Consider the following 13934-nt stretch of genomic DNA (forward strand, 5'->3'; position numbering starts at 1 on the left):
CAGCCCCTTCTCTCTGAAGTTAATCGGTAGCATGGACTGGGATAGTGCTGGGTACATGGAAACCACTATCAGAAATCGAAATGCAAGTTCCCTTGACCAGAAGTTCCACTTTAGGAACTCACTTTCCTGATATACTCATAAATGTATACATATGGACTTTCATGTATATGTATTCACTTTCCTGATATACACAGAAATGAGTCAACTGTGTGGATTTATTCCCAGCAACATAGTCGGAAACCACAAAAGCCTGGAAACCACCTATATGTCCATCTCCAGGAGTCCTCTGGTGGCACAAAACCCTAAGGAGATTTGTCCACGGAGGTATTGGCCCACATCTGGGTCATGGCCACATCGGAGATTAGTTTGCCAGAACATTTCTGGTGAGGATAGGGCATTTGCACACAGGACAGAGAACGGCTAGCTTGAGGTCAGAAAAGAAAGAACTAGTTGGAGGTTGAGGGAAGTGGTAACTAAAAGTCTCTGTGGGAGAAGAAGGGCATGAAAGGTGTATGTCCAGGAGTGGAACCCTGTCCACTGGGCAGCCAGGAGCAGCTTTAGGTGCTGGGCTGGGAAGAGAGCAAATGGCATAAGAGGGGAGGGTGTCTGAAGGCGGACACAGGAACTGACAGCGAGAAAACTTGATTTTTATCTCCCCATTGTAACTTGGGTGGCTGGGAGACTCCTCTTGCAGGAAAAAGAATTTCTCTGCTAAGTGATAGAAGAGGCCACCTCTTCCTGACAGCGGAGACACCTATATTTACCCTTGATCTTGGCCAAAAGGCCAAGAAGCAATTGGAAATGTCTGTATTTAGCACATATTGTTGGGAAAACGCATTCAATCTGAGCGATTTCATCCGTTGCATTTTTGCTGCACATAAATTTCTCTAGTTCTTGGCCCCAGCCTTGGAATTTGACTAGTAGCATTTACCATTAATGATTTTTTTTTTTTAATTGTCCTAAATCTTTGCCTGGATCCATTTTTCCCTCCACGGTTTTCCACAAATCACTCTTGAGATGCCTCCAGCACCTCTCATCTGACTCTGCAGTTGGTCCTTTAAGAAAACAGCTAGTGTGGCCACAGCTAGCTCCTGAGAGAGAGGCCTTGAAAGCCAGGTCCTGCAGGGACAGAGCAAAGTAGCTCAGTTTCCAATGCAGGGAGAGGTATATGCCCACATGCATATTAGGGCATGATTAGTAGAAGGCTAAGTTCACACACATACACACAGACACAGACCCCCGAGGCTAGTCCACAGCAGACCGACCACTCTGCAAGAAAACAATGGTACCTCTCTCCCCGTCTTGCTTACACTGTAGCTGTAAATGTAGAGTTGGAGAATTGAATTCATTCCCCACTCCCCAGACTTTTTCTTCTCCACCTCCTCTTCTTCCATATGGCTCAGGAGCATTAGGCATTTGTTCAAAGCCGACCATGTGCTCAGTGTTCATTTTAAATACATGGCCACATTTTCACATGAAGATTCCCACCAAAATGGGATGTTTATTTTTTGCTTTTGCTTATTGATTGAACTACTTATTCCTTGCCAGTGATTTAAGAGACTATAAGTCATGTACTTCAAAATTCTGCAAGGCCCCAGAAAAGTTTCTAGAAGCACTGCTTCAATGTGGCACCTTAGAAAGGACATGGAATTTGGAGCCAAATACGCTGAGTTCAAATCTTGACCTTCCTACCTGTGCCATCGGAGCCAGGGACTTAGTCACTCTGGCCCTGGGTTACTTCCTTTGTAAATTTTGTTTAATAATCTTTTCCTGCAAGAGAATGGATACACTGTGGTATATTCACACAATGAAACACTACCCAGTACTAACAAAGAATGAACTGCTAAAACATGTAGCAACATGATGAATTGTATAGACATTATGTTGAGTGAAAGAAACCAGGTGCAGAAGACTGCATTCTGTATGATTCTATTTACATGAAGTCCAAGAGCAGGTAAGATAAATGGATGGTGTTAGAAGTCAGAAGAGTGGTTATTTCTGAGGGTACAATGACTGGAAAGGGGCATGAGAGAACCTTCTGAGATGCTGGAAATGCTCTGTATCTTCAGCTGGTGGGGCTATACAGGAGCAAACATAGGTAAAACTTCACCGAGCTGTACACTTGACACGTTTTACTGATGCATGTTAAACATCAGTTTATAAAAGGAAAAGCATCCCTGTCTAGTGCCTATGGGCTATGGTGAGAACCAAGTAAAACTAGATAGGCTTGCAGAACACCAAACACATGTGCATTGTTATTGTTAAGGAATAATGATGGTATCAGAAAGATGTCAGATCCTTGAGGGGAAAAAATAATTGTTCTTCCAGACCAGAATGAACTTAACTAGGAATAGAAACTGAGCACTTCTGGGAAATTACACAATTTCACTGGAAGGATATGATATGTATTATGGGCTGTAATGTTTCAGTTGTTGAGATAGCACTTAGCATTTGTGGAGTGCCAACCCTGTGCTGTATCATCTCATTTAATTTTGCAACAGTCAAGGTGGGGTTGACCCTGCTGCTCTGGATAATACGGCCTCTCGACTGGACTTGGACACTTCTAAGGCTCTGCAGGCACCCTGCTGCCTGTTACTCATGGTGTGACATCTTCTTCCTTAAGCTACGAGTACAAATGACTACCTCAAATAGTTTAAACAATACAGTCAAGACCGTGCCCTTAGTGAGAAAGGAGGTGCAATAGGTTGGTTATGAATCATGCCCAACATGGGGTCTGCAGTTACTGAAATTCTGCAGGCAATTAATTTCTCTTGAAGTCTGGTGAGATATAGAATACTCCCTTTTTCTCATTTGTGAATGGGTCTTTCTGGTCTGTCTGAGAATGAATGCTCTGATCTCCTGCTCCCAAGATAGATTTCTTCAACTGAGTCAAGTTCATTTCTCACTGTGACCTGCCCCAACACTCAACTCCAAATGGCTTCTTCCTTCTCTAGGCCATCGACAGTCCACCCAACCTGTAAGTCCAGCTCCAGTGAACCTTCTTCCTGGAAGACTTCCAGAACTGATGGTCCCAGCCATCATAAATCTCTCCCTTTTCCAAAACACCCAAGCAGCAGTGGGGTGACTCTAAAGTGTGACTTGCATAGTACACCAAAAGCAAAGTCACCAAAAGCTCCTCCTCCAAGCCACTCAAAATAAACATAAAATCTAAACAAAACAGCATACTGCTATTCAAATGCAGCCTCAAGAAACGTTCCCTAACACTGTCTTCCAGTCAGATGCCCTTTTAAACTCAGGCTACATAGAAATTCTGAAGTCTTCTTAGCACAAGTAAGTCTGTTGCATGCACTTACTGTATTTCACACTGTATCTCGTTAGATATTGCCTTGCATTATTCTTAATTCTTTCTTGTCCTAGGTTTTGATCTTCAGTGAGAATATAAATTCCACGAAGGCAGAAGTTATGTCATTTTTACTCTGTATGCCCCATAGGGTTTAGCAGGGGATTCACGCAGCTGAGATTGCACTAGTTACCAAAAAGTTTTGAGATGCTCTGCTAAAAAATATACTATATACATTCAGCAAATGAATTTTATTCATATTATTTGTGGTAGCACTGCTGATAATGATAATAAATAATTTTTAGTGTCCTTATAATTGTATTTGTTATTGATTTCTCCAGTTGTTAAGTGCAATTTATAAAAAGCTGATTGGACTTTAAACTGCAATGATACTATTTTCCAAGGTAGTTTTGTACTTTTTCATTACATCTTTAAAAACTATATTCAGCACATTTTGTAGGCTGATGAAATAAACTGCTCAAAAAAAAAAAAAAAGAAAAAGAAAAAGAAAAACCCCACTGGCATCTGTAGCATTCACATTAAAAAACAGGTTTTTTCCAATCACACACCTCCCCAGTTTAGAATAAAGCTATTTCCCATTCTGTTCGAATTGCAATTGCAATCTATTTACACACTGGGTAATTAGTGTTTTTCATGGTCTTCCTTGAGTGGACAACTGCGAGGTTAGTATTAACCCCCTCTATAGCACAGGTTCACAGTTCTTTATCCAAAATCCTTGGGGCCAGATGGGTTTTGGAATTTTGATTTTTTTTTTTTTTAAATTCTGGAAGTGTGGCCTGATGCCTAAACTATAGATTTTATAACACTTCCTGCCAGAGCTGGGGCAGTGCCTGGTAATCAAAATCATTCATAGCGCTATAGTAAAATCTAGCGAGATAATTTTAAGTAGCTTTACCCCTGTCAGGTCAAGCTTTTCTGCTAAATGAGGGTTGGCATCACACCGTCTGGTTTCAGAGCTTTTGGTGTTTTGCAGTTTTGGGTAAGGGCTGGCAGACCCTGGCTATCTTCTCTGGTGTACATGGATCAGGATTGGCTTCGGGATTTGTCAGAGATTTCAGATCCAGTGCCCCAGCAGCATCACATCTTTCATTCACCTGGGTATTACAATTCAATGTAGTCAACCTTTGTTGAGGGGTTTCTGTGTGCTTGGCACTGTTCTAGATGCTGTGAGAGATTTAAAGGAGAATGAGATAGGTCTCTGTATTAGTCAGTTTGAGTTGCCATAACAAAGTTCCACAGTCTACGTGGCTTAACAGACATTTATTTTTCTCATAGTTCTGGAAGCTGGAAGATCAAGGTGTCCGCAGAGCTGGTTTCTGGGGAGGCCTGCCTGCAGTCTTCTCACTGTGTGTGCAAGAAGAGAGCTCTGCTATCTCCTCTTTTTATAAGGACACCAGCCCTTTGGAGCCCATTAAACCTTCATAACCTCCCTGAAGTCTCCATCTGCAAATACAGTCACATGGAGGGCAGGGCTTCAGCAAATGAATTTTGGGAAGATACAGCTTAGTCCCTAGTGAGAGGTGACAACATGCTAGCAGCCCTCACTCTCGGCGCCTCCTCAGGCTCAGCGTCCACTCTGGCAGCGCTTGAGGAGCCCTTCAGCCCGCCACGGCACTGTGGGAGCCCCTCTCTGGGCTGGCAGAGGCCAGAGCCAGCTCCCTCTGCTTGCGGGGAGGTGTGGAGGGAGAGGTGCAGGTGAGAACCCGGGCTGGACTCAGCACTGGCAGGCCAGCACGAGTCCTGGGTGGGCCTGGATTCCGCCGCCCTGCACTCAGAGCAGCCCGCTGGCACCACAGACCCGGGGCAGTGAGGGGCTTAGCACCCAGGCCAGCAGCTGCAGAGGGTGCGCCAGGTCCTCAGCTGGCGCTCAGGCCTCAGCTGCCAGGCCTCAGCTGCCTCCCCACAGGGAGGGCTCAGGACCTGCAGCCCATGCTCGAGCCTCCCCCTGCCATGGGCTCCTGCATGGCCCAAGCCTCCCTGATGAGCGCCACCCCCTGCCGGGCTGCAACCGGTCCCATCTACCGCCCAAGGGCTGACCAGTGCAGGCGCAGCCCTGGAGCAGGATCCACTAGGTGAAGCCAGCTTGGTTCCTGAGTCTAGTGGGGACTTGGAGAAACTTTATGTCTAGCTAAGGGATTGTAAATACACCAATCAGTGCTCTGTGTCTAGCTCAAGGTTTGTAAATGCAGCAATCAGTACTCTGTAACTAGCTAACCTAGTGGGGACTTGGAGAACTTTTCTGTCTAGCACTCTGTGTCTAGCTAAAGGATTGTAAATGCACCAATCAGCACTCTGTGTCTAGCTCAGGGATTGTAAATGCACCAATCAGCACTCTGTCAAAATGGACCAATCAGCTCTCTGTAAAACGGACCAATCAGCTCTCTGTAAAGTGGACCAATCAGCTCTCTGTAAAATGGACCAGTCAGCAGGATGTGGGTGGGAATAAAAGCAGCTGAGCCAGCCAGGCCCCTTTCCACAGTGTGGAAGCTTTGTTTTTTTGTTCTTTACTGTAAATCTTGCTGCTGCTTGCTCTTTGAGTCCAGGCAGCCTTTATGAGGTGTATGTAACACTCACCGCAAAGGTCTGCAGCTTCACTCCTGAAGCCAGCGAGACCACGAACCCGCTCGGAACAACAAATAACTCCAGATGCACCACTTTTAAGAGCTGTAACACTCAATGTAAAGGTCTGCAGCTTAATTCCTGAAGTCAGGGAGACCATGAACCCACCAGAAGAAAGAAACTGAAGACACATCTGAACATCTGAAGGGACAGACTCCGGACACACCATCTTTAAGAACTGTGACACTCACCGCCAGGGTCTGCAGCTTCATTCTTGAAGTCAGCAAGACCAAGAACCCAGCAATTCTAGACACACTAGCACCCTTTTCCTCCCACAGCTCATGGTCTAGTAGTGGGTGCATGTCGGATCTCAGCTGACCTGATAGAAAAGAGAAAGCACTGAAGAGAGCAGGGTGGCAGGCAGCCTTTAGGATGTCTGGTTAGCCTGAATAGATGGCATTGAGTTGGGCTTTCAAGAGAGGAAAAGCTAGAATCCACCACGTGGCTGCAGGAGAGAGCACGCTCAGTGTGAAGGCTTAGCTCTGGGGAAATGGTGGGACTGTCTGTTGGGGACCAGTGACTGTTAGTTCAGCACAGCTGAATAGAGACTGCTCAGAGTATCATTAAAATAGCTAAAAGTGACCCCTGTGCATTGGCACTGAGGTGGTTTATTTCTTTACTGCAGTCTGAGACCCATTAGCTCAAAAATCCGCTGACACCATATGCAAATGTTGATACAGTCGATTTTAAATACAGCCTGAACAAGCAAATGTTTAGCCATTTAGAGCCTGCCTGCTTTGCATACCCGGTGCAACTTCACCGCACAGCTGTCCCCTGTTGATACGATAGGTCCTGGCAGTAGTGAGGTCACGAACTGTGTGGCCCTGGGAGCTCTGAACCCAAAGATGCCCCACTGGGCTGCCTGGTGATCCATCTCCCTGTCCCCAGGGGCGCCTCTCTCCTCCTCCCTTTCTGGATGCTGGCCCCCTCATCTCCATAAGCCTCTGGGTCTTGTGTGGGGTTGAAGAGCGAGACATTTTGCCCCTTCCTGTCTTCTGGTCATTAAGTTAAAGATCACTCCTTTGTGCAGTCCTAGCTACTCGGGAGGCTGAGGCAGGAGAATGGCGTGAACCCGGGAGGCGGAGCTTGCAGCGAGCTGAGATCCGGCCACTGCACTCCAGCCTGGGCGACAGAGCGAGACTCCGTCTCAAAAAAAAAAAAAGATCACTCCTTTGACGGTAGGTTTCCCTCTGCCTCTCTGCCAGGCTTAGAGAGATTTGAGGTTGATCAAGGAGAAAGATATGACTACAAGGTGGCAACAGCAAACACAGGTGCTTAATAGAGCTTTGGACAGGGTGGCTTAGGAGGGAGTACCTCACAGCCTCTATAGGCCTCACCACCTGGTGTGGGGGGTTAGTGCCCTTAGAGACAACCCTTTACCAAAGCAGGCAAGAGTGGGGAGATCAGTGCTCCAGCCTCCAGCCTTGTGCACTTCAAACCTGAGAGGCTTTCTAGACAGTTCCTCAGCAGATCCCCAGGTGCAATGAGACCCAGTTACCTGCAGTGATAACTGCTCTGTAGCACATTCTTGTCGTGGTTCCTTCCCCACAGCCTCCCTACCTCTGCTTCCTGGATCACCAACCACATAATCTAATTGCTCCCAAGTCCTCATCTCAGGCTCTGCTTTCGGGAGAACCAAACCCAAGATGAGTTCACATCTATAAAGGGAAAGACTTGAACTAGACACCCTCTCAGGTCCCTTTCAGCTCAGGTTTAGGGAAGAAAAATGAATCCCAGAAAGCCCAACCTGAAGTCACACATATAGGGCAAGAACTTAGCGGGAAACTCTCTCGCTATATCCGTTTCCCCAGAACTGTATCTACAAAGTCATTTCAAATAAAAGTCTCACATAGCAGTGCTTGGAAGCACTAAGCTAATAACCCCCAGCCTGTACCCAAAACACATGTCTTAGCATTTTATAGAAAAAAAAACCCTGATATTTGGAGGCAGTTTAGGCTCTCAGAGCCCTTGTCCAGCTGACAGCTTCACAAGAGGCATAAATGGAATTGCATCTTTTTATTGTTCCCTGCACTAACTGCAATAAAATATGCTTTTCCAGTTATCTCAGGGGTCTTTCTAGAGAAGAAGATATTCTTTTTATTAGATGAAATTTTCATCTGTATTCTGAGAGGCTGTTTGCCCTATTTATATAAGGTAATCAAAATATCAGAAGGATGGTTTATAGAAGGAAAAATATTCATCCCTGTGTGTAATTTATGAAATGTGCATGCATTGATGTATTTGATGGATCTGCACCAAATGCTATGTTAGCAAGCATAAAGGTCTGGACAGAGACCACAAAATGATGCCAATGGAGTGAAAATGCCAACAGCATTGCTAAATAGCAAGCCTTAAAGGGCATATTGATTAAGAGTACTTTGATACCAAATTAGATTTTGGTAAGAAATCATGATGGTATGTGATGGAAAAAGTTATTGGGGGAACCTGCACCCAATATTTCAATGTAGATTCTTTCTATTTTCCATGTGTCACCTGGCTGAGAAATAAAGAGAGACAGTATAAAGAGAGGAATTTTACAGCTGGGCCACCAGGGGTGACATCACAAATCAGTAGCACCATGATGCCCACCTGAGTCTCAGACCAGTAAGTTTTTATTGAGAGTTTCAAAAGGGGAGGGGGTGTAAGAACAGAGAGTAGGTACAAACATCACATGCTTCAACGGGCAAAAAGTAGAACCACTGATAAGGGTCCAACAAAGATCACATGCTTCTGAGGGAACAGGGCAAAGAGCAAAAGCAGAACCACTGATAAGGGTCCAACAAAGATCACAAGGCAAAGGGCAAAAGCAGAACCACTGATAATGGTCCAACAAAGATCACAAGGCAAAGGGCAAAAGCAGAACCACTGATAAGGGTCTCTGTTCAGTGGTACATGTATTGTCTTGATAAACATCTTAAAAAACAGAAAACAGGGTTTGAGAGCAGAGAACCGGTCTGACCACAAATTTACCAGGGCTGAGTTTTCCCAACCCTAGTAAGCCTGAGGGTTCTACAGGAGATCAGGGCTAATCTCAGTCCTTATCTCAACTACACAAGACAGACATTCCCAGAGTGGCCATTTATAGACCTCCCCCAAGGAATGCATTCTTTCCCCAGGGTATTAATATTCCTTGCTAGGAAAAGAATTTAGCGATATGTTTCCTACTTGCATGTCCATTTATAGACTCTCTGCAAGAAGAAAAATATGGCTCTTTTTGCCCGACCCCGCAGGCAGTCAGACCTTATGCTTGTCTTCCCTTGTTCCATAAAAATCACTATTATTCTGTTCTTTTTCAAGGTGCACTGATTTCATATTGTTCAAACACACATGTTTTACAATCAATTTATACAGTTAACACAATTATCACAGTGGTCCTGAGGTGACGCACATCCTCAGCTTACGAAGATAACAGGATTAAGAGATTAAAGTAAAGACAGGCATAAGAAATTATAAAAGTATTATTTGAGAACTGATAAATGTCCATATTAAGATGAAATCTTCACAATTTATGTTCCTCTGCCATGGCTCCAGCCAGTCCCTCCATTCGGGGTCCCTGACTTGCCATAACATTTCTCCCTTTCTTTTTACATAAATGTGCCATGGCAATGAAGACTTGTTCATTCTCTCGGTTTTGAAGCAAGATTCTTTGACTGGTCCAGCACACTAAAAACAAGTTGATTAAATAGGAAAACATGATTCTAAAATTTACTACAGTGGAACCCAAACAGACTTAATCCAAGTCATCGGGTTTAGTCCAGAAAGACTTTCTGCCATCTGATCTAACGCCTCAGCTCTAGGCACAATGGATAAATGAGCTTGAGAGGCTTCAAAACTTTGTTTCTTTAATTTAGTTATGTCCAATGATAAATTATCTTCCCTACCCAGAAGATGTCCTTTGACCATTTCCCATGAATGATCAGTCTCATTGTAGGAATACAGGGCAATGCAGAAATCAGAAGTGTTGCAATCGCACTGCATTTGCATGCGATGTTTGAGACTCATTAGCCAATCTCCAAGCCAAATAATAGATTGTCTTAAATCATTAATTTGATTAGCTAATTTTTGATCAATGCCCTGTTGATAATTCCACATTTGGGTGGAATTGGCTTGCCAATCATTAACAAAATGAGTCGTTTGAATACACTGGTGTAATGCCACTCTGGCAGTGGTGGCCAGTGCAGTGACTGTAATTAGGCCCATGATCACAGCAATTAAAGTGAAAACAAATCTCCTAGATCTTTTGAGAATTCATTGTAACACATCATTAATTAAATGTACTGAGGGGTAAGATTCCCAAGGTTGGGGTAAAGTTACCAGTATCCAGATTCCTTCTCGAGCTCGAACCAACATTATACTTTTCCTGAAGTCAAAATGGGAGTTAACACAAGTATATAAATGACAATTAATACATTGGACAGTTTGACTATTTGTCCAAATTTTGATATTTCCCACTAACAGCATGTAAGGAGGCTTAACACAACTCTGTACAGGAATAGTCAGGTTGGAGGTAAACAAAGCAGGATGTTTGAATCTAGGTTGATACCGAGGGAGAGGAGCGGTGGTGGCAATGCCCAATGTTCTCCACCATAAAGAAGCAATCCGAGGTGCCTGGGGATGCCGAAGAGGTAGAGGGGCATACCTGGGTCGAGAAGAATTATCAAAATGCCAATTGGAGTCCCATAAAGGTAGAGGAAGAGGGTTCAAAGGGGATTTATCATGGGGTTCAGAATCACGGATGCAAGGGGTGGTAGTGGGGACAACAGACAGAAAAGTTTCCCCTTCCCATATTCGCAGTCCAGACATGGCAATAGCCAATTTCCAAAGTTCTGGGTGTTCTGGACTCAGAATTGGGAATATCATACGAGGCCTAAGTGGGGTAATGCCCTTCCCATTTTAAGGGAAAGAATGAGCTGAACCTCCTATGCAAAGTACGATGATGATCCTCGTCCTCCCAATAAGAAATAAAATAAGTAGCCTCCAGGCATTTCCTTCCGCCAGAGGAGCAATTGTTTTCTAAATAGCCCTTTGGTGCCCAGTCTATTACTAAACCATATAAGTCATTTTTTAATACTACTGCATGTGAGTTAATGCAATCTTCCCAAATTAAAGTTTTAGATGGGCCCTCAATATTTTTAGGACATGGTTTTCCTACAGGTTTATATTGAAAGTATGGGGTATCTCCTATTACTCCCCATTTCATTTGTCTTAAAGGAGAAAGGGAGAGGCCAGAGACCAAATGTCCCCATTCCCCTGTGGCTGATCTCTCCGGAAGGTAAGCAGCCCAGACTTGAGTTTCTAGATGGATACAACCAGGTGCATGTCCGAGGCACAGAGGAGGGTATTTACAACCCATAGTAACATTAAACACAGTGCCTTCTTCTCCTGGTTGAGTGGGGCAATGGTCATCTGTAGCTCCAGGCTACACACTGTTGTTAGTACAGATCTCCACAGAAGCATCCATCCAGGTGAGAGATCAAATAAGTGGAGAAAAAGGCACATAAGCCCAATAAGAATAATAATTTACCAGGGCTTTTTCCCAACCCTAGTAAGCCTGAGGGTTCTACAGGAGATCAGGGCTAATCTCAATCTTTACCTCAACTGCACAAGACAGACATTCCCAGAGTGGCCATTTATAGACCTCCCCCAAGGAATGCATTCTTTCCCCAGGGTATTAATATTAATATTCCTTGCTAGGAAAAGAATTTAGTGATATGTTTCCTACTTGCATGTCCATTTATAGACTCTCTGCAAGAAGAAAAATATGGCTCTTTTTGCCCGACCCCGCAGGCAGTCAGACCTTATGCTTGTCTTCCCTTGTTCCATAAAAAATCACTATTATTCTGTTCTTTTTCAAGGTGCACTGATTTCATATTGTTCAAACACACATGTTTTACAATCAATTTGTACAGTTAACACAATTATCACAGTGGTCCTGAGGTGACGCACATCCTCAGTTTACAATGATAACAGGATTAAGGGATTAAAGACAGGCATAAGAAATTATAAAAGTATTATTTGAGAATTGATAAATGTCCATATTAAGATGAAATCTTCACAATTTATGTTCCTCTGCCGTGGCTCCAGCCAGTCCCTCCATTCGCGGTCCCTGACTTCCTGTAACAAAAAGTACCAGACCAAGAGACAGGAGATTTCTTTGGGCTTCTGTTTCTTGCAAAGTCAAAGACAAAGACCAAAAAAAATTTGTTTCAGAGGCAGGGTCTTGCTCTGTCACCCAGACTGGAGTGCAATGGCACCATCAGATCTCACTACAGCCTCATCCTCCTGGGCTCAAGTGATCCTCCCATCTTAGCCTCCCAAGTAGCTGAGACTTGTTTCCAGACTATATAAAGAACTCCTCCAACTCAGTAATAAGAAGACAACCCAATTAGAAAATTGAGGAAAAGATCTGAATAAATACTTCACAGAATAAGACATATGATGGGCTAAGAAGCTCATGAAAAAATGCTCAACATCACTAGTCATTAGGAAAGTGCAAATTAAAACCACAATGAGATACCTTCCACAGTCACTAGAATTGCCATTACAAGTGCTGACAAGGATGTGGCGAAAATGGAACCTTCATACATTGCAGTGGGAACGTAATATGATGCAGTCACTTGAAACAGCCTGGGCCGGGTGTGGTGGCTCACGCCTGTAATCCCAGCACTATGGGAGGCCAAGGCAGGTGGATCACGAGGTCAGTAGATCGAGACCATCCTGGCTAACACAGTGAAACCCCATCTCTACTAAAAATACAAAAAATTAGCCGGGCGTGGTGGCAGGCACCTGTAGTCCCTACTACTTGGGAGACTGAGGCAGGAGAATGTCATGAACCCAGGAGGTGGAGCTTGCAGTGAGCCCAGGTTGTGCCACTGCACTCCAACCTGGGCAACAGAGCGAGATTCCATCTCAAAAAAAAAAAAAAAGAAAAGAAAAGAAACAGCCTGGCAACTTAAGTGAAAAAACACCATAAGACCTAGCAATTCCATTTCCACATATCCAACCAAGAGAAATGAAAGTGTATGTTCACACAAAGACTGGTATGTGAATGTTCATAGCAGCCAAAACTTAGAAATAATGCAAATGTCCCTGAACTAGTGAATGGATGTGTAAAATGTGGTATATCCATACAATAGAATACCACAGAAATCAAAAGGAATAAACTACAGATGCATCCTGTATCATGATGAACCTCAAAAACATGTTAAGTGAAAGGCTAACATGAAAGAGTACATATTGAGTGATTCTATTAATATGAAATTTGAAGAAAAGACAACTGTGGAGACACAAGTTGGTCAGTGTTTGCTTGGCACAGGGTAAAGAAGTAGGGTTTTGTGTAAACATGCACAAGAAAACTTTTTGGGGGTGATGGAAGCATTCTAAAACTAAATTGTGGTGATGATTGCAAAGCTCTAAATTTACCAAGAATCACTTTATAAATCACTCACAATGGGTAGACTTTATGGTATGGAAATTATACCTCAATATAGCTTTTAAAATACTGTCTAAAAGAATAAATTTCTCTAGAATTTTTACATAAAACATTGGCCAAGCTACTAGAAATAAAGCACTGTTTTATTTAGAAAGTAATATCCTGCAGAAAGCTTCTCTGAATATCCCATGGAAATGATGTAATGAATCATGTGAATATGCAGAAGATGAGCATTTACCAAAAGGTGTTAATCGGTTTGATTTTTTTAAAAAGGGTTTCAAGATCAAGTAAGTATGAGTAACAGAGGATTAAACAAAGGTAACTAGGTTTCATTACTTTAGGGTTTCCTAGAGTTTTAAAATATTTCATTGTGTCTAATGACTCTAGGAAAAGGATGTAAATTTCAGACCTTTCCAGATTTGTTTTTCACAAAAACTGGTGTAACAGAAAACATATTTTGATATATGAAAAACACAGTGCAGTGCAGAGGTAGAATGCCAAATTGACTATTGATGAGAATCACCCGGTAACTTCTTAATTTCTTTGACTTCATTTAGCTAA

The sequence above is a fragment of the Papio anubis genome, chromosome 19 (genome assembly GCF_008728515.1).
Source record: "Papio anubis isolate 15944 chromosome 19, Panubis1.0, whole genome shotgun sequence".
Classification (NCBI taxonomy): Eukaryota; Metazoa; Chordata; class Mammalia; order Primates; family Cercopithecidae; genus Papio; species Papio anubis.